At 36.7% G+C, this 21,421-nt stretch overlaps 1 long non-coding RNA gene across 2 annotated transcripts in view; it reads right to left on the reverse strand.

Annotated features, from left to right (window-relative positions):
* The window catches only part of LOC110404591, a 35,167-nt gene extending 15,902 nt beyond the window's left edge, over positions 1–19,265 (reverse strand). Inside the window, exons 1-3 of one of the 2 annotated variants that reach the window (XR_002442338.1) lie at positions 18,932–19,265; positions 17,301–17,367; positions 904–947 (exon numbers count right to left, since the gene is read on the reverse strand). This is a non-coding gene — a long non-coding RNA (uncharacterized LOC110404591). Of the gene's footprint in view, positions 1–903; positions 1,004–1,144; positions 1,285–17,300; positions 17,368–18,931 lie in introns of those variants that run through there. The other variant, XR_002442339.1, reaches the window with a different exon arrangement.

Genomic DNA, 21,421 nt, shown 5'->3' on the forward strand with positions numbered 1-21,421 from the left:
ACTTGTATCCTGCCAAAAAGTATGGGGTTTGTTTTTCAAATGAGGCTTGAATGAAATTCCATTAGCTATTCCTGAACGATGGCAGAATAACAATTCCAGCATTAAAAAAAAGTATCTAACCACAGATAATTGAACTTGTCTCAAACTTGAATTGTTTTCTGGAAACATGACATGGGAATAGACTTCACTATAATGGCAAAGTTACTTGGTTTGTACAGTCTTTACTGAATCAAGACCATTTGCAACTGTACAGCATGTCAGTGTCACAGAAGAATATTTTCAGGGTGGCTGGGATGCTTTAAGCATAGATGTCTTCTTCGTGGATGGACAAATACACCTGTTAGCTCATACAGTTTGCAGTGTATTAAGTAGAAATCCATCAGAACTCAGAAGTTATTCCAGAATTAGTCAACACTTTTTACATCACAATATGCCTTTTCAGTATAAGTGCAAATGTAAAAACTAAAATTATTCAAAATAAATTAAGTGTAAAACAACATTATTTTATCTGTTAAATTTTCGTGATGTTGTATAGTGTTTTTTTCTGTTGTTGTCGTTGTTTTGAACACTTTATCAATGCAAGCACTGAGAAGTGAGAAATTTTATATTAATTTGGTGTAGATAATGAATGTAAATAGAGTATATATGTTTTCATCCAGGCATGGTAAGAATTACAGCACATTTCCTCTAAGCATTGAACACAGAGAAAATTTAAGTTTTTATTATGCTACTAGACTGAGTTTTAGCTTTGAACAACTGAGAAAATAAATAGGAATTTTAGCCAAGCCATAATAAAACCAAATCTCGTTGGTGTTTGTGTTTGATCCTTCCAAAGGTATATTCAGCATTCCAGTCCTCACAAACCATGGAAGGTCAAAGCTCATGATTTCCTTTATGGCTTACCTTAATACTTCACAGTTTCTTTGCTGCAGAAGCCATGCTGGGAGCTGGGAAAGAAAGAGAGTAGCAGTCTTAGGCTCTGGAATAACCATTATAGATGACTCTAGGAAGAACACAAAATACATGGGTAAGCTATCCTGCTTCCCAAATTCTGCTATGTTCCCCTGTTCTCATAGCTTGGAAAGAAAACTGGATTTTCTCCAAGGCTAGACAGGTGGCAGGGAAATATTTTTTGGTTAATTACCTCAGAATGCTGGGAAAGGTGTGCTGCTACCTCATGTCTGCCTTGTGCTACCTCACACTGGTAATTAAGCTGATCAGTACTGGTACATCTACCCACCAATCAAAGCTGGATATAAGGGATATTTTGAGGAGACAAAGCATTAAACACCACTGAATTAAGAGTTTGGGTAATCAAGATGGCACATGTTCTACTTGAAAAATAAGGTCAATCCTTCCAAAAGAGGGACAGCTGGCATGCTGAAAGTCAATCTTAACAACAAGGAATGTATTTCTTTCTTTAAGAGTCACAGTTGGGGCCTCCATGCAGGCTTGTAGCTAATGAGTTGATAATGTCTCCTTCAGAAGAAGGGAAAAAGGCCACTACTCAAATTCCCTTTGATTCTTCTTCACTTGGGATGTTGGCAAATCCAAGTTGGCTCTAATGCTTATATAATGACCAGTCTTCCCAATGGTGGACTCAGTGACAAGCATGTTCAACCCAGTCTTAAAATTAAACAGAGCTATATGAGTAAAAAATGGGAGACTACATAAGTGTGTGTTTATAGCATTGCAAATATCTTACTTTTTCTGAATACTGGACTAACCCTTCTTATTGTGACATTCCTAAACACATCCAAATTTAAACACTATTATTTTTAATACACCATTTTCTGTAATGAATACAAGAGCAAAGTCGATTTTGTATCATTAACAACAGAAAAGAGAGATTTTCTGCTATCAGCACTGCCAGAAAAAATGCAGCCTCGTGTATTTCTATAAAGAATAGTATGAGATGCACTCTGTATTTCTTCAAAAAAATAATGTGCTACTTTGCCAACTCCACAAAAATGTAAAAACAAGAACAAAGATGAAAAGTTAGTGAATCTTCTAATATTTTCCAAGGCAGGATCATTTTGCTCAAGCAGAAGTATGTGCCTGACACTTAATGCTTAATTTACCTGCAATTTGCTGTGAGTATTTGTGGAAGCATGTATATGCATGCAAGTAGCCAATTTAGGGTACAGGATTCACAGTGGACTAGTTACATATTTTCAGTCATTTTTACTGTAGTCTGTATTCAAAAAATGAATTTATTACTTGGTCAAATTAAGCACACAATTAAGCATGCATGTTTTTATAAAACTATCCCTTAACTTCACCTAATCTGAGTAGGCCTGGCTTTACAGACAACTTACTATGCAAGATATTTCTAGAAACAGGCTGCTTCAGAATACTGGGCCTAAAACTTTAACTGCAGAAGACCTTAAGAGCAGTAATCAGTATTAATTGTACTATTCATGGGTATTTTTAAAACATAAATCAAATTAATAGATTGCACAATTTATAAACTAGTACTCCCAGCAAACTTTATTCCAGATAAATAACTGCTTACACTGCTCTTTAAAGACACATTCCTGCCAAGTCTGAGTTAGAAACCAGCCTCAAACCTAAAAATAAGTAACTTTAGAATTTGCTGAATTTAGATTTTTTTTTCAAATGCTTCAAAAGTAATGTAAGTGTTAAGATGGCATGCTGATATTGGAGACCAGTTGTGACATGCAAAGGTGATATAGCCTGAAATGCTGCTAGACTGATCTTCTAATAAAAATGAACAATACAATCAAATACATTACATGAGGTCATTAAGACTATTAAAGTCATTCATCAAACAGAAAACAGATCTTTTGATTTTCGGGGAAATACTGAGACTCCAAACATCCCTCTGCAATCCCTTTCATCATTTCAGTAATTTTCAACATGAGTCCGTTCTCATCTGAGCCCGCTGTCTGCTCCTCCTCCTCCTCCCCCACTTCTCCTCTAATAGTGTTCAGAGAGAACTTCAAGATGTGGGCTAATGGAGCTGGCATGGGTTGGAGTTTAATATTGCATGCGCTTAACTTTTTGTGCAACTGACCAACATGACATGTCTAACTGTATAAATGGAAGTTTTATGGTGATAAGATCAGTAGTTACTGAGATATTTATGTGACATGCTGACAGATATAAAACTACAAAGCTTGCTTTTATGCCTTACATCCTCTAGAAAAAAAATAAATACTAAGATGATGGGTCACTTTGAAGAGAATTTATTATCTAAATTACCTAATACCTGGCTAAGTTCTAATATGCAAGATGAAGTCTCAAAAATGCTATTAAAACTATGAACTTTAATTTCAGAGGATCTCAGTATTCTCTGCCAAATGGGGCACAGTGCAGCCAGTTTGCTTGTCTCACTCTCTCTCTAGATCATGGTGCTGTCATCCAACCAAAAAGGAGAATGATGACAAAAAACAGAAAAGGCACAAGATAATCTCTCTCCCATTTTTACACTCTGTAGGTTTAGGTCTCTCAGGGAGATTCTCATCGCTGCTGGGTGGAGGAGTAAGATTATCTCCAGAGAGAAGGTCAAGATTAAAGAAAATACATTACTCTTGTGTGTGTATATGTACATAAGTATACACACATATATAAATATAATCTCTGGATGAAATGTTGGAGTCCCTTTTACATTTTGATCTGGGAAGAATAGCCCCAGAAATTCTTTCAGAAGATGCCGATGTTTCCTGCTGCTAGAAAGCGGCTCTCCCCCAAGCTGTGCCCACTGCTGGAGCTAAAAGCCTGCTCTACCTCCTCCTCTGTCTGATGTGAATGTTAGTTCACAGAGTGAGAAGGTGGGCAGCTGCAGCAGTCAGCACAAGGAACAGCCTGGTGGCAGCAAAGAGAGGAGAAAAAGAAACACAAATATTAAAACAAGTATTTATTATTGTTTTTACTTTTTTAAGTGAGGGAAATTTGTAGGCAAATGTAAGACCAGAAGGAAAAGAAAACTTCACTTCAGGAGACACAGCTACTAGGCAGCACACAGAAAAATTCTGACCCTGAAAATGGTATAATGCAGAGGACAAAGGAATAATCAGGTCAGGGGAAACTGCAAAATAAGTAGGTCGCTCCAAAAGTAATGCCCCTTTTTATTTCCATGGGAACTACAACAGATACAAAGAGCACAATAACACTATTTGATAGAGCAAATTCTCAACTGCTAAACACAATTTTTCAACATAGTCACCACCATTAGCTCTGCATTTTTATCAACATGCCATGCTCATAAAAGTCTGTACTGGTGGAGGTGACCCACTGTTGCTGTCACCGCTGCTGAAATGCACCACACACCACCTCACTATGCTGACATCCAACTGTTTGGTCTCCATAAATGTTCAACAAGCATAAGTGAATGTCAGTGAGTGCCATTTTTTCCACATAGAGGAATTCAGTTACACTCCTTTGCTTCATCCACACTCTCATATCAGACGCCATTCTGTCAGACTGTCCCCCCTGCTGCCATCTGTGGCACCATAACAAAATGAAATGGAATATTGGCAGGAAGGTTCAGCCTCTGCTGCTGTACCACAGACAATCTCTGACATCGTGGGCCAACATAATAAAATAGGAGGCATTGCTTTTAGATCAGCCCTTGTACTTAGCTGTGCTGTTCCTTTCCCATGGGCTCAGACCCTTCCCCACCAGAGAGAGGATGTTACATGTCCTTCATCCCCATCTGAGATTCCAGTGGGAGACAGCACACATCTCGCTGCTCCTTGCTCACTTCTTTTATTTCTCTGGCCTGCCTCTGCTCTTCTCTGAAATGTCAGGTAGAAAGGAATAAAAACAGCACTCAAATCCAAATTGAGGTTTGGAATAAAGTAACAGAAGAGCACTGAGTGTTGGTATCCCTATTCCAAATGCACAGGACCACTATGTCTGTGCGTGACCCAACGGGACATGTGGAAGTTCAGGAAATATTTAACTCATGCTTTGCCATTTAGAATTACCACACTGGAAAGGAAGTGCTGGATCTTTTGGGGGGGAAAACTTCTCAGTCTTGTTAGCAATACAGTATATATCTGGCATTTTTTGCATCAGTTTCTTTTATCTGCAGCATCTAGAAGCTCAGACAGAATTATTCTTTCATCTCTAAAGTACCTATGCTTATAGTTGGAAGAATGAAATGAAAATTCTTGAGAGAAGTTTTAGACCTTGTTTAAATATTAACACTGTCCAATGGCAAGTCCTCATCAGTCTCAAAACACTTTTCAAGAGAAATCAGAGGCCTTGTTAACACTCTGCACTGAGTTTTCTGGCACCATCATTTTAAGTTTATTTTGGATAGTGTTAGAGAGACCTTGCTGGTTGTGCCAACTGACCGTGATGATTAATATAATAACTAAGATTCCTAACAATTCCTCGTGTGTCAAGTGAGTGAGCAGAAATAGGTCAACTCCTTTGTTTTCAGCTGATGTATGCACCCAGGTCTGTTTGCTCAGATATTGGGGGCTCACATATGCACAATCACCTAATGACTAGACAGAACAGAAAAAAATCGAATTCTAATAGTTGCAAGATAGCTTCATATTTTAATTCAACCAAAAATACTAAAAGTGTCATTCTACATTTGTTGAGTCTTGAAGACGCAATCACCAATCAAACCACAAAATCCGGTGGTTCTATTTACCTCTAAAAACAAGAATAGCTATATTGAATCGAAACCTAATCTCACAATACAAAGTCACAGAAAAACTGCACTGCTGTCATTGGAGATATGTTGGTGTAAAGATGAGCAGAATCAGAATGGTAGCAGTAGCTATATGACACACTCTACATAAATACTGTGGGTTAAACTGATGTACTGAATAAGAAAACAGACTGATATACTGAATAAAAAATAGCAAAACATGCAAACAAATCCCCAACCAAACAGAAACCATTTTCCGTTTTTCTCTCCTATCCATCACCTTTGCTGTTCATTTCACAGTGACAGTCTTGCTGCTTTAAAACAGTTTTGCAGTTTTGCCAGACAACAGTCTGTTACAGTATACGTAAATGTGATCTTTTTTTGGGGACATTAAGGATGCAAGTGACAAAAGAGTAGCAGCATATCAGACATGAATTAAAATCCGTTACTGTATTTTAGTTCATTGATCTACTGTAAGCTTCTCAGCATTGCCTAATTTAAATAAAACTTCAATTTGTAACAATACTATAAATAGAAGGTAATATTGATCAGAGTGCCACCAGCCTGCTGAACTTTTGTTATCACTGAAGCCTGACCAGTTAATGTTGAATGTTACAATTTATTACTCTGCAAAGTACAATACAACACAATAGCGCTTAGATTTATAAACAAAGATATGCTGAACTACTGAAAGCAAGTTTAGTCAGCTCAGAATAAGAAGAGTGTTCTGATCTATGGGTGCTTCACAGCACTATTTCCCTACCTGAGGCAATATTTCATTACCTCTCTGATACAGACACCTGTTAACACTGCTGAAGACTGAAGAATCTGATTTCCTTTAGATCTTTTAAACCCTAGCAAAACATCTGATGTCCATCAACAAACATTCATCACCGCTGTGGTAGATTTTTTGAGCTTTGGAGGACCATTACCAGTTAAGATGGGTAAATGATGTCCTAGGACACAGAACCTTCCTGAGAAATAGAAGTAGATACCCAGCCAGTGTCACTTCTATACCCCTCTTCCCTTTCACAAAAGAAAAACTAAAGTAAGCAGATGTGAAAAAAGCATACTTAGGGTTAAATTCCACATATGTGAGCTGTTCTCAGGCAGCAAGAATAATACATTCTCTAAACAAAAAATATTTCATTACAGGAGTGCTTCCACTCCTGAAGGTGAATTGGCTAAGGAAAATTGCTGGTGGGCCTTAAGACAAGCTCCATGTCCCTGCATTAACCAACCAGAGGGCATTGATGCTGCTTCTCACAAGCTATGTACTCATCTTTAGCTGAATGTGCAGAGCAGAAGGCTCACAGTGGTCTCGCCTCAAAGAGTAAGGCCACTGAGATGGCCTTCAAGAGAAAAAGGCATCCTGGCAAAAAGGAATCTGGGTTTTGCTTCAGACTAGAGGAAGAACAACTAGAGAAGGGCCTCTGTCCTCAAGCACGGTCTCCTAATCAACTTAGTAATTACAGGACAGATCCCTTCCTTGACCAGCAACTTCTCCTCCTTCTCTCTTTCCAGCAACTCAGCTCTTTGGCTACTAAACAGAGCAGGGAAACCGTATGTGGAACACTGATGCTGCTCTTATTTAAACTAGAAAACAATAATGTAAATACAGTGATATGGGTATGCAATTTCCTGGGAGACTTTTCTCTCTGCAGAGCTCAATGTCTATCAGCCTTCAGCCAAAACAAAGGTCACCAGACAGTAGGTCTCTTCTTTTCTTTTCCTTTAACTGGGAATATAATTCTGTCCAGTACCTTCAGACTAGGAGATTACTTTTTTATAATTGGGAACTGTAACTAAAACACTGGTATTGTAGAAAAAAACAGTGGCTGTTTATTTTTTTTAAAAATTTTACTTAATAAAAACAAGATCTTAGTATCAAATAATTTCTTAAATTAAATTTCAATATGAATAATCCCTTAGCTAGAAAATATATAACTATGAATTTCCAGTGTTCACAGTCCTTAGTTTCATAATTGTTCCAGCCAAGTAACTTACATAATAACATTTTTTATCTTTGCACATCACCATAACAGTACAAAGTGTGATTCTTTACATAAACTGTTGCAAACATACCAGGAATAAATTCAAATTCAAGTTTAAATAAATTCATAATTAATATTAACTAAGTAAAATATAAAATGACTAAAGCTGTTGCAAGAAAATTTGCAAGCAGAAAAGAGGATATATTCACAGAGTATTTTATACAATAAAAAGAATTCACACCAACCAAATCAAAAGTTTGGCTTTTGCATCCTCTTTTTACTTCTGCAGCTGTCAAGTTCTAGTCTGAATATCACATTTGTTGACATCTTCTGCCAAAGTCTTGTTTAGTTTATGGATCCACCACTGGACAGAGGGAAAAAGGAAGGCCTGAGACAGGCTGAAAGATAGACAAGAGCAGAGTTGAATAAAGCCAGATCAGGTGAAGAGGAAATGAGATCTGGAAAAAATCAAAAGGCAGGAGGCCTAGGAAAGGACAAGAGCACATATGGGAGAGGATTTGCAGATTGAAGGATATAATAAGGGAGAATGGCAGCTAAGAGACAATGAAATCAGCGAACAGATGAAAGCAAAAAGAAAAGGACAAGGAAAAAAGAAAAGACAAAGAACGAAAAACAAAGTTCAAAAGTGCTAGAAATAGAGCAGGAGATATTTAACAGAGAACCAGACAGAGAAAGTGAGGGGAAGAAAGACACATAATGGAAAATTAAAGGTCTGATTATTAAAAGAAGCCCCTACACTATTCCACTTCAGGATTCCACATCAGGAAGCTATATTTCTTTTTTTTTTTTCCTCCAAGACAGTCCAATATTTGGAATCATTTCAATGCAAGGGCAAAGCTGGTTAGAAAAGAACGTATAGCTGAACTTTCTGTACATTTTTAATGCTAATGATATCCATATTAAATAGTCCTACAAGTACTAACCAGATCCTTCAGAGTTGTCCTCTCCACTTCTCTGTATATAAACAGAAAGAATTCCATAAGGCAAATAAACACCTCTTGCCATCTGCTGAGAAGCAGTGCTAAGAGTCTTTAAGAGTTCTTTTAATGAAAATCTCTTCAGAGATTCATGGTATGTAACATGATCCACCAATGTTGCAGATTTGCAGTCCTTATTAAGACAGACACATACAACATGCGGTAGATTCTTTGCCTTCCAAGACCTATATATGAATTTCTGAACACTTTAAAAAAATGGCTATTAATTTCTAAAATATTTATTCACAAAAACCCATGCAGTTAGCATGGACCACTACATATGTATATTAGTGTAAAGGCTCACACATTTCAAACACTTAGTGATTGTACCAGCTATTCTGGCTTTTTGTTGTTGTTGTTTCTTTAAATATAAATATGGTATATACTTAGACTGTTAAAAAACATATAAATAGTATGGGTTATTCCATTTTTCATTGTTATTATTGCAAATGAAATAGAAATACATATTTACATTGACAAAGAATCTATGCAACTTACAGAAAACATTACTGCCTCTTTTCTTTGGAAGAAACTTTAAACTCAAGTTTCTCACTGTTGACTAAAGGAAGACAGATAATCTCTGACAATAAATTCAGTTTCAATATTAATGGCATTAATACTTCAATTTCTTTACAGAAGGGCTTGATCCTACAAACATGAATAAAACAAAGTACGTTCACTCATGCTAGCAAAGCCACCGACTCCAATTTACAGCACGGTGGTAGGATTTTTCTTTAACACATTTCAAGTTATTAATGGCTCATTCAGTTAAACTTAGCGATTTATAAGAGTCAAGGATAGAGTTACCTTAAATTCACAATATTCCAAAAATAACAGAATACTGCATAGCATTTTTCAACTGATACAATTTGGGAAGAAAGAAGGTTTTTTTGATAGGTTTCATAAAACAGTTTGTTCAAATAATTAACACACAGAAGAGCTAGACTTTAGCTCATGAAAATTAGCAAAGGTCATTACACCCAGGGAAGTGAGAATAACACATTATCTAAAGATTTTTCATAGTGAAATAACCTCAGATTTACCTGTCCCAAGGACCTGAAGGATGTGTCCCATACCATGAGAAATGCTCATGCATAAGTACCTCTGTATGCAACACGAATAAAACTGGCTTAACTTCCTTTGTACTTTCCTAGTAAAATGTAGAAGTAGCAATAAGTAAAAAATCATTGTAAGAGCTTATTTCCATTTGAGAAGGAAGGTGGCCTACAACAGTATAAACTTATAAATTCACTTCTACTGCGACTTCTATGGGTACAGCTGTACCATCCGTAATAATAACCACATCACTAACCATGTTACCAGTACACAGCATCTGAACAGTCTGGGCATGGGACATCTAGTAGTGGAGAATCACCTCTCATAAATAAAAACAGCAAAGAATATTTCAAAAAGAAATGGATAAATATTTAGACAGTATTATATCTGCTTGATAAATTAACATAAGTAAAAATGTCCATTGAACATGTGCCAAACTGATCAGTTCCTGTCTTTATTTGGGTTCTTTGGGTTGTTTTTTTTTTTTTATTAGACTGTGATTTGGGGGGTATTTTTAATGTATATTTGTTTTTAAAGGAAAGCCCCAGTTCATTCTTGGTGCATTATTATTATTATTATTATTATTATTGGCTAGTCACAAGTAAGGAACCCCTGAAAAAGAGGTGTTTTTAATGGAAAGGCTGACAATCCCTCAAGTGTAGTGCTGTGAATGATGGCACCTTGATTATAGTTGGAGAAAACACTCAGCATGATATAAACTACTGAACTAAGTTGTAAAATGACAAGGACTGAGTGAACAGGTTTTAATACAGATAATATTGTTCATGTAGTCCATAAATATAGAATTAAATGTTGACCTCTATCTCCCATGTCAAAAGTCAAAGGCGGTGTCAGCACATATTGTTTTTATTTGTTTCAAGAGAAAAATAGATCAACAACATTAACCTCACAATGAACAGAGAATTGAATGAATTAAAAAGCAGTACCCCATAAATCCCTTTCCTTTTATTGGCACAGTGATAAAAATGCCTAGGGCTTAGAGGAAAAGGGTAGTCTCAGACACTAGTCTGAGATGCTCCATGTACACAGAGCTGTACATCACAAGCTAAAACAGAGGAACAAAGATATTAAGATTTGTACAGTCTCATATAATACACAGTATCCATCAAAACACGTCATAGCATCCTGCAAAACAGGCCACGTCAGATATCCCTAAAACAAGGTATTGCAAGGTTCTTTTAAAGCAACATTACCTCCTACCTGCATTTTGAAGATGCACTTCATAAAACAGATTAAAGATGCAGAAAAAGATTTCATTCAATACTGTCCATACTTGCATTATCCAACTAATTCAAGACACCACCTGGAAAAGATTCCACTGTGTTTAAAGAGTTACTAGCTTCATTGTTTGGGTTTCTCTTTAAATCAGTAGCTCATTGTGATAGAACTGAAAGATTTGACATTTTTCCCCTGTTTAAAAAGTAATTTTTTCCAAAACACCTCACAATAATAAAGGCCTCGATTTCACAATGCAACAGTAAATTTGACAGTTAACTAAAATGAGCAGTTTCCATTGCAAATTCAGTTTAATTGCAATTTTTAGTGCTGCATAATTAAACTGAAAATGTTCTGAAAAATTCACACAGTCAAAACTAGGACAGAAACAAAAAAGCATTTCCACACTGGTTTAGGATTTTCTAATCAGGTCCTAGAGAAACAGACAAAATGTAACATTTAAAAACAGATCAGTTAAACGCAAGAGAAGGAATGGCATCATCTGAAAAATTCAGCTCGTAGTTTCTGTTTACTTTTTCTTATCCTCCTGCAGCTTGTAGGATATACACAAATTTCTACACAGATTTCTTTTAATGCTCCAGTGATTATCTGCTGGCAATATTGCATCATGTGAAAAACATTTTACAGCATTTGCACTGTGCACTAAACTCACAAATGCAAATAACTGCAACGTTTGTCAAATCTGGAGCATGTTCTCTGGCAGCTGAGTGGAACCAAACACTGCTTTTGTTCTTGAAACGGACTGGCTGACTTTGAGTTTCATCCATATAGCGTAAGCTTGGAGGGTAATCTTGACTCATGCATACTGCTGAAGGGTGGTATGCTGAAGTTAATCTATATCTCAAAAAATGCCAGCGAGAAAAGCCTTCTCATGCTGAACGTTCACAGGGCTTGAAAGAATTTTACAGCTGGCTATAAAGAGCAACTTTTCTGCTCCACATGTATTCATGCAGCTTCTGGGCAGAACCAGTCATGGTGCTTTTCATAGCTGGGTGATCAGAAGACTTCTCTGTAACTTCTAGTAAAGAAGCAAAGACATGTATTTTATTATACTAAAGGATTATTGGTGTGTAGGGCAGTACTGAACAGCTGTGTGGAGCAAGTCACTTCAGGTCTTGCTGAACTCGTAAATGTGAAATCGTAGTCTCACGTAAACGAATATAGTCCAGACTGGGCAGATTCTTTCTAAGGTACACGGTTGGTAAAGTTAAGTTCAATCCTGGTTTGGAAAGATCTACTTCTGATTTGAGATATACTGCCAACTGCACAGAAAAACAGGTTGATGTTTTTCTTCCGAGATTCCAACAATAACAGGATGCCATGGACAAGCTTCAACTTGCAACACAGAAAAAGTTTGGAAGAGATGAACAGGAAATAAAAAATGATGGGCAGTGTTGATACTAACTGATAAAAAAAATGTTTATTTTAAGTAACAGTGGCCCAGCTCAGAATTAATTACAATTTAGGAAAGTCAGCAATCAGTCTTGTGACATGCATTTCCTGTTTATCATCCTCTCCCAGATATTTGAAAGCTTTCTACTATTGGTGATGTTGAAAGGAAAGAATTATTTCTCCAAAAACTGCCCTAGAAGTTTGGCACCAAATGTAGTGTGAAAGATTGCAGAGATATAGTACCTGGGATAAATTAGTCAGCTCGAGTCTCAGTGTAGATGGTATTATGCATTATAGATTGCATTTCTGGATATTAGGCATGTCTGATTTTCAGCAACATTTCTCATTCAGTTTTGAAATATCTGCATACCTACCAAATAATCCAGCATTAAGCTCACATAGTCTTTTTTATAACAAATTACCAATGTTAAGTAACAACACTAAAAAAAATTGAAGGTGTTTTCAGCTTATGCAATGATTTTTCCTTAAATTCAGGGAATTTATAAAAAGAAACATTGTTCATGTAATCATTATTATCATCATTTTACATATTGCATTATTTAATGTATTATTATTACTGTTACTATTTAATATATTCATATATTAAATATATTTTATTATTATTACAATACTAGTGAAATTCAGAGAACTTCAGCTATTTGAAATTTTCACTCAAATTCCAGAGCCTTACTTAGCATGCTGGTTCCATTTATGGAGAAGCAAATTTGCAGATAAGTACTGGAATCATCATTAAATAAAATTCTCTGATACAAGCAAGAGTTAGCTTCTACTTTCAGAACTGAAGAAGACATTCATAATCTTTTACTTCTCATAACAAAGAATCCACTCTTAGCTGGGGTTCAGATTCCATGTATTCAGCCTCTCTACAGATACAAAATTTCTCTTTTAGGGATTTCTATCAAAAAGCTATTACTGGTAACAAAAAATAAAAATACACCATGGCAAAACGCATTCAGCCAGTTGGATATAAAAGTATTAAAACCTGCAACACCGGCTGCAAAAAAAAATTATTCAAAAGTATTTCTTGAAGTTTCTTTTCTTGAGACCACATTCATCTGAGAGAGATGACTTTTTTTCTATTCAGATACAGTACATGTAACCATTGCTTCTTCTGGCATACTTTTAACACCCTAAACACCACACCTTTGAAAGGGCTGTTTTGTTTTTTTGAATATTTTTTTAGTTTTAACTTTCCATGAAAATAATAGCCAGATAATAAGAAGTGAAGGTAGACCAATATAAAATCTGGTAAGGCTATTAAGAACTTACTGCTAGAGAAATAGAATTTAACAGAAGAAATTATGCGCAACTTTTTCACATCTGGATTTGCAGAAACAGCTTTAGCAACTCCCATGTTTCTCCCTATAAATGTGCTCTTATTGTCAGTATTTGGGTCTATTTGAAGATGAATATGGACAACCGTGGAGCTACATATGTCACTGATACACAGAAACATGCTCCATAATATCATGAAAAACTAAATAAGGGCACCCACATTCTAATAAAGGAAGCAGAGGGACTCTTTAGATTCTATGGTGAAAGCGAGCTACAAACCGATTCAGAATTCATCCTACTCATTCACACTATAACACATTTGTGGGATCCAGTTTACTAGAAATTGCCTAGGGGAAAAGAAAGGGAATCTAGAGTAATAAGAAAGTGCCAAAATGAATGAAGTGCTCACAACTGCTATTGCTTTGCTGATGGTGGAAACAGAAGAGGCCAGGGTTTTGTCACAGTTCTTATATCCCCCAAAGGTTGCCAATACAGTATTTCTGCTCCTTCAGTGCAATCTATAAAAATCACAAATGTACATTACTTAATGCATTGAAAAGCTAAAGATTTTTATTATTATTTTATTTTTCACCCATTTATGGTTGCAAATTAGTGAAGTGACACAAGACTGAAGCCAATGACAACTGCTAATCTGTAAGCAACAACAAGCAAGGAAAAGCTGGTAGGAGTACAGCTGTTTTATTTTAATTGAGGAATGATTTTATGTTGGAAGCACTCAATATTCACAGCAAATTAAAAATAATGAAGTGAATTGATACCAATGATATTTTTTTACCTACTATCCCTTTGTAAATCTATTTCTTCACACAAATTGACATGTCTAATTGATACATACGCTATTATTCCTCATTAGTAGACTGAATAAAATAATTCTTGATTAAATTTATTGCAATTTACAATCCAGCATAATGTTTGCAAGCTATAAAAGTCAATCAACAGGAAACAGGAAAAAAAAAAAAAGCAGATGACATTATTACTTCTTATATATACAGAATAATTTCATGGAACCCTCCTAAGCTTTTTCTTTTCTCCTCAGGAACCAAGGTCCACTGCCAACAGGACCTTTTTCACATGACCATAAATATATTTCAGTGTGCAAATTCCTCTCAGTTTTTTGATAAGTATCACCTCCAATAAGTAAATTAGTTGTGTATTTAGCAATCTGTTAGAAGTTGTGTGGAAGAGCTGGTCTTTTACAAACACAGAAATGAAATTAGGCAGAGCAACAGATGATGTCCACGGGGTGATTTACTTCTTTGTCAGGATTACCTTGTTTGATTTATATGGTGCTATCCCTTTTCCACAAAGAAAAAAAAAAAGAGAGAGAGAGAAAAAAGAAAAAAAACAAGGAAACTGCAGAAATTTGGTAATTTGATGTAACAAAGAAAGTCAATGAAATAAGAAATTTGACAAGTACAATATATATTCTAGAATGCAAAATTTCCAACCAGAAGGAAAACTCAATCAATTGCAGGTCAGTCTATCTTTGTAATTGGAACTCATTCCATATCTTGCCCTGACTTGCACTATTTTGTAGGAAATTCCTTGGTATTATGAAACAAGCAGAGCTGCTATTTTGTTACTCTCTTCTCTAATGGAAAGAAAAGTGCATTGTGACCTGACCATTTCTGTGGCCTGTTGCTCCTGTTTCTCAGGAGAATGCTGCCAGCTGGCACAAGATTGCAGCCATCACTAAAGTTGGGCTTCAGACTTGAGAAACAAAGTTACATGAGAATATAGTATGTATGCTACATATTGTACAAAATAGCCATCTACTTTTGTCATCTTAATATCATGTCTTATGAGGAAGACCTTCTTATACTTTGATTGTGTTTGCACCCTAATTGTAGTCTGTGTCTCAAGTTATTCAGATAAGCTGAAAGAATTTGCTCAAAGAATCAGGTATTATTCCATAGGACTATAGAACCAGAATTAAATACCAGACTGTATTGTTAATGCTTTTCATATGTATTGCATACATATCACACTCTCCTCTAAGAAGACATGAACTAAAATCTTCAAAAAATTACTTTCTGCTTCAAATCTAAGTTCAATTTATAGAACTGTTTGGGCACTTGCCATCTAAAAGTTAAAACAGTAAATACATCGGCCTGCACAGGGAACTGAAATTAAGATATAAATTTTAAAGCTGTAACATGACAATCCTGTTCAAAAAACAATTTTATTTATTGTTCAGATATTTTAGATTCAGAATTCAATTTTTATGCAACGTGCTTGACTTTTTTTGTTGTTGTTATTACTTAAGAATTTTTATTTATTTTTTTGGTAAAAGGCAACGCCTATCAGTTCAGGAAGGCTGCTGACATTCTAAAACCAATCCTTAGATTACAAAAAATAAGAGGAGAAGTTAACCAACAAAACCAGCTGTTTCAGGACTCATTTCCTACTTGATGCATATTGTTCAGCACAGTAAACAACTTATCTGCCAGCAGTAAGAATCAAAAAGCTCTGTGCCAACTGAATGTCATCTCTTGAGGGATTCTTGAAAGTGGCCAAAAAAGGAGTCCTACGAAGTAAGAACAATTTTGCTGGTATTTCTGGTGGATGTGCTGTTTCAGATAAAGAGACGTCACCAAGTACTGCACAGCATTCCAAAGAATAGCTTACCGTTACTGGTTACCAAAACTATTTCCAACTACTATGCTATCCGCAACAGAGCAAAAGCAATCAGGAGCAACGGCAACCACTGAGCCTTATTTAAACTGAAATCTAAAATACATATCCTCTATATTGCATTTGGCCTCTGCTGTCACAGGTAGGTCATTTGTTAAAACTTCGCAGCCTATTTGCTGGACAATATTTTAAAAATAGCGTGCAAGTTCTACTCACTCCTTCAGGTTCAGGACATCTACCCTAGGCCTAACCATACCCAGAGAGGTTAATGGCTGAGAGGCCAGCTGCCAATAGCTGGGCAGCAGATAATCAGCCCCAGCCCCAAAGCCAGGGTCATAGGCAGCGCAGCTCCCACAGAAATCAGGGCTGTGCAGGCAGAGCACTCACCCCATGCGGTGCCTGGCATGGAAACCAAGACAGCACAGGGCTGTAGGATGCACTGACTCCAAGGGAATAGCAGGGGCTTGCAGGCTGGAGACATTACAGGCCAGCATGAGCTCTGAGGATGTTACCAGGGCACGCCAGCCCTGCAGCCCTCATTGTGACCACTGCCACAAAGCTACAAAACTGACTGCTATATTTCCACATGCACTACTTTGTCATTTCTTTTAATCTCAGAATACCGCATTAAGGAAAACATGATAGAAAAGACCATGATCAGCCTTAAATACACTATTTTCATTCAGCTCTAACAATCTCAATAGGAAGACTATTTTATAAATGAGCACAACAAATTGAAATTCAATAGTCTAGTTAACCCAAGCATATTGAAATAAAATTATATGTATCTGTGTGAGAGGGAGCGAGTGTGTAGTGAGGGAGGACCTACAAACCTCACATATGAGCTGCTCTTACTATTATAAAGTTTGGGTAAGTAAGGCATGTAAGATCAAAATTAAAATACAAGGATATTCTGTTTAATAGTGTTATTAGCTGTAAATATAAAAACCAAAACATCCATAACAGACTTTACTGACATTTGAAATGAAAAAGGAAAAAAAAAACCACAACTTCACTCACCGTATTATATTCACTTCAGCTTATTATATTCACCATCCAAGAAGATAAATGTATCGTCCAATTGAGTCTATACCAAAAGGAAACACACGTTAATATCTGCGATTTTAATCCCATTCCAAACGCAAGAAGTAACAAATTTGGTGACAAAGCTGTCAAAATATGTTCCACAAACACACTGGCAAGAGATCTGGACATACTAAAGAAATTCAGTGAAACAAAATAGGTGCCAAATGGGGATGTTTGACAGAGTGTTCAAAAATACATTTAGACCAAAGCAGGACCACATCCAACAGATAGATTCTCTACATAAATTATCATGAAACTATTAGAAATAATTGGCCAGGGATTTCAAAATATTACATATACTTTTAATGTTATCAAAGAGCTGTGTTGTGAACCATGTGTGATTTCTTGGCGATTTAATTTTTGGCTGCAAAACAGCCTTTTTAGATGCAAGTGAAAATACTATATCCCATACTGTAAGTCAATCTGCAGTCTTTGAAATCACGTTGAGCTTTCAAATGCTTTGAAACATTGCTGGGGAAAATACTATAAAAGTCTGAGTACCCTGGAAGAGTGCAGGCCTTGCAGAAGCTTGGCCAGACAGATGTGTCCCTACAAGACTGGATGGAGCCAACACAGCAAAGGCACCATGACTGAGCTCTCCAACAGAGGACAGAGGTATCTGCAGTCACATCACCCCAAATAACCACTTCAGTGCAGGCATTAGTCCCTGCAGCTTTTGTTACAATGCCAGCACAACCTGCTGCACTGCCCAGTCATGACTGAAGGTGGATGGGTACAGGAGGACATGAGGGTTGTGCGAGTCTACAGGAGCAGGTTAGTTTATAGGCAGTGCTGTATTACAGCCATTCTTTGATAAAATAAAGGCAATGAAATGTTTGCAGATAGCTTTTTGCAGGAATACATGGCTGCCAAGCTGGTTGTGGTGCTGGGCAAGGGGCTGCTGCCGACAGAGTGCCCACTCACATCCAGCACACACATGGCATGCAAATTACTGTTGTTTAACAGCTCTCCATAAACTTACGCCTTAAAATATCAGAGCAGACCACTGTATGCTACTCAGAAAGGAAACAAAGAGGGGCCAGGCAGCATATATACATAAGAGGCAATGCTTTTTTCAATGTCAAACTATTTCCTTCCATTTGGCCAACAAGAAAGTAGACTACCACACAGTAAAGCTCTTAGTGCAGATAGAGCATCAATGCTCAACAGTGATAGCGGCAGCAGGATGCACACCAGCTACACATTTACACCAAGGGCCTACACTGCAATTTCGAGTGCCTGCTCAGATCAAGTTGAAAGGTTAAGGTCCAGAGTATCTGGGGTTAAAATCTGGCCCACCTGAAGCGTTTGGAGATATATGCATTGACTTCACCACTGCCTATTATAATTTACAAAGGTTTCAATACTGCATTGATCAGGAACTCCCACTGGGGGAGTAATCTAATAAAAATATTTGTCATATGTTTGTTCTCCCAAAAGAATTTTGTACGAGCATAGTGAAATTCTCCTGTTATTATCCTAGACCAAAGAAATGCCCCCTGAGCTTGAGGAAGCACAAAGTCAGATTTGTGATTGTCCTTAACTGTGGCAAGCTCATTCCTTACCCTTGAAACCAGCCTCTGAGAAAGTCCTGCACCGACAAGTTTCTTCCTAGTGCAGAAAGATCAATTTTCCTGAGTAAAAAAAAGAGAAAAAAAAAAATTACACAGAGATATAGCTTAAATAGGCCACAACTCCATTTATTCAACTGCATTGAGAACTTTCCAGAAGAGCCATTTCCAGCACATGTTATTACTTCTCCTCATTCATTTTGACACCCCAAGGTCTGGCTGCTCCCAACCCCCAGGGCTGTCTGTGCTGCTGCAGGCTCCCACTGCCCCTGGCCTGGCAGGGATTGGCAGCGAGGTGCGGAAAGGAGCCCAGAAGTTCAAGGCTTTGTTTCTGGGCAAAACATTCCAGTTTTATTTAGTTCCTAAAAAGGGCACGCTAGCAGAGATGTGCTTCATACTTATAATTGTAAGCTTCATTCTGTCAAAGGGTCACCTCTTTTGACCTTTGACTATAATTGTTGGTATTAGTCATAGAGCTTTAAGATAGATGTTGCTTGCTGGACAAATGCATTTACAAAAAAAAAATTCCTATAAACAACACCGACTAACTTACCTAACAGTCACATTTTTTCTGCTCTGTGAGCTCTTCAAATTTAATATCTTGTTAAGCAGTATTAACTTTTAAGTTGCAATAAAATCAAATAATTGTATTTATCAATTTGTGTTAATTACCAAGCACAGATAAGCATATGTCCTCCTCAGCCTGGGAAAATCTGAATGCACACCTGCTCCAAGAAACAGTCTTTAAAATGAGACGTGAGGAAAATATTTGAATTACATTTCCCTGTTCCAACATACCATTTTTAAAAAGCACTTTCAGCACTGAACTAGGCCTTTACAGTTAAGGCATTTTACAAGATGATACTGAGCTATGTTTCCTGTCTATGAAGAAGGCACCAGCATATAAAATGGTAGTGAATTTGCATTACCTCCAATCCATCATTCTTTGAGTGCGCAGGAAAAACTGTGAGACCTGCTGCAACAAAGCACAGCCTTGTGTTGACAGATTCTTATTTAAGTGACTGTGAATACAACAATTCCACAAATAATTTGTCAAGTGTGTGGCTGAACTAGCTCTGAACCCTGATAAATACCAACTCTCCTCACTGCTACAAAGGCATGATGTTCTGTGTGCGGGCAGTGAGTAACAAGCACCAGGATTTAACAATCGATGCTACTATATTTCTCTTTTCTTTGTGGTTAAAAAAACCTTGAAGGGTGGCACTTTCAGCAGTGTTAAGTACTAGTGGTGGCTATGCCTTGCAAATCTAAGTAATACACTGCAGGCTGAGGTGGGAGGAAATAGCGCACCGCGACCATTTTTAGCTGCATTTAAAACATATGGTTTACGTTCTCTGCTGAAAAACAGACTTTGCTGAATAGTTAGCAGATTCTTGTTCAATACAGGCTATTATTAAGTGGACCTCTTTCAAATTATGATAATAGGACACCTACTTTGCTGAATTTCATGTCCTAAGGCATACGTTTGTGCTGGGGTAATTCAAGAGAGCTGGCTCTTTTCAGGAAAAATAACACAAATACTAGGTGAACACATGCACATATTAGTGGGGGGGGAACACTCTTTCCAGGTATTCAGTTGAAATCAAGATTACATTTTTCTAACATGCAGTGTGTTCTATAAAGGTGTTATGGATGTGTGAGGAAAAAAAAACAACATTTTTAAAGAAATGTAAATCTAATAGTCTTGAAGTCAGCAATATATACATAAATGTCTCTTGCAGACAAAATTTAGTATGCATTATTAATTTATTTTTCATAAAGCTCTCCAGCTACAGAAAGGATAAGTGGAAGTGTGCACCCCCATTGATGATAATGCTCATTTGTCACGCAGGAGGGAATGTATTAACAAATTTCCCCTTCCTGAAATCCCATCCTAAAGGATGTTCTCAGAATCTTTGTAGAAAGACAGGGAATGATATTTTAATAAAGCACCAACCTTTAGTGGGACACGAACTGCAATATGCCATATGCAAGGCTCAACTGTTACAAACTCAGCAAAAAATCATCATCACAATTCTATAAATCCATTATATTTATACTTCCAATTCTAAAATAATAATGCCTATAGAAATAATTGTGGTAATATTAATGAGTCTCAATGTAAAATGCTAATTATTTATTGTTTATAAAGCAATTTTAAATAATGCAGAACTCATACAGTAATGCCATCATGATTTTCCAGTCATTAACTTAACCAGAATTTGCATTTTGGGACTATAGCCAGTGACTTACATGCACTACTTAAGTCATTTTTCAAACACCCTGTCCCATCTTAATCTATTCATCATTAATCACATTTGGTCACTTTACATACAGAACACTATTCAGATGAAAGATAAAAGAAATACATTAATAAAATTAAAGCTAGATTGAATACTTCAAAATATAAAGGTGGTGGAGGAATATGGTTATCAAAGCAATTTATACATTATGCCTATTAAAGCAGACTTGTCTGTACAAAAG

Source organism: Numida meleagris, chromosome 10 (genome assembly GCF_002078875.1).
Source record: "Numida meleagris isolate 19003 breed g44 Domestic line chromosome 10, NumMel1.0, whole genome shotgun sequence".
In the NCBI taxonomy this organism is placed as follows: Eukaryota; Metazoa; Chordata; class Aves; order Galliformes; family Numididae; genus Numida; species Numida meleagris.